Raw genomic sequence first — 932 nt, 5'->3', positions numbered from 1 at the left:
GGTATTTGACAAGGCGTAAAACTAATACACGTTGTCCTCTTTCATGTAGTCTCCTTAAATTGAAAGGGACAACTTCTTATCCTCCTCCCTCCAATAAATATGATCGCTTGCATTCAAGATTGGGTGTTATATTGTAACAAATTACTGCGGTACCTTTAATTCTTTTGATTGTGGTTTACAGAGGTTTTGGTTTCTGATGGTATCCAAATTGAAAAAAAATTAAGAAGAAAACCTTAATCCTACAAATAACCTATAATGTTCACAACTCCGCTGAATTAGCTACGCATTTTTGTTTTCTAAAGATCTCACGGTATCTTTTCTTAAACGAAATCTCTGCCGGAATTCTTCATCGTTCCATCTTTCAAAGTGATCCACCCTCTTTCGAAAATTTCTAGGTGCTGGGGCTACCCTCACATGCTCTTCATACTCGGATGGAGGGTTTTTTGCCCACAGGAATCTGCCTCTCCGTCATCTGTCTTCTTCCTCGGAATCACTTTCTGTCCACAAAAATCTCGCTTTTCCATCTTCAATTCTAGCCATTCTAAATAGCTCTTTGCACTGAACGCACAAGAAATGAGCCAAAATGAGCGATATATTTTTGACGTTTGTATTAATTTGTATGTACTAACCTCACTTTTACACAATTCCCGTATATGTAGTGTTTACGCTGAGCAAAACGATGATGGAAAATCACAAGCACTGTTGAGACCACATCACAAGAACTAACAAAAGCGCAAATATGGGCAGAAAGGATGGTTTCAAGTTATTTTTGTTCTTGTGAACAGATCGACTGGGCCGTCAACCGTCGGTTGAAGCGGCTCGACCAGTGGATTTCCGCCGGTCGAAATTTCGCCGGTTCAACCGCCGGTTGAACCCGCGGTTAACCTTTATGCAACGCAAAATCTCGCTCAATTGTCGGTTGAAGTTTAACC

Source organism: Photinus pyralis, unplaced genomic scaffold (assembly GCF_008802855.1).
Source record: "Photinus pyralis isolate 1611_PpyrPB1 unplaced genomic scaffold, Ppyr1.3 Ppyr1.4_LG6, whole genome shotgun sequence".
Lineage (NCBI taxonomy): Eukaryota > Metazoa > Arthropoda > Insecta > Coleoptera > Lampyridae > Photinus > Photinus pyralis.
Note: the sequence above shows the minus strand (reverse complement) of the source record.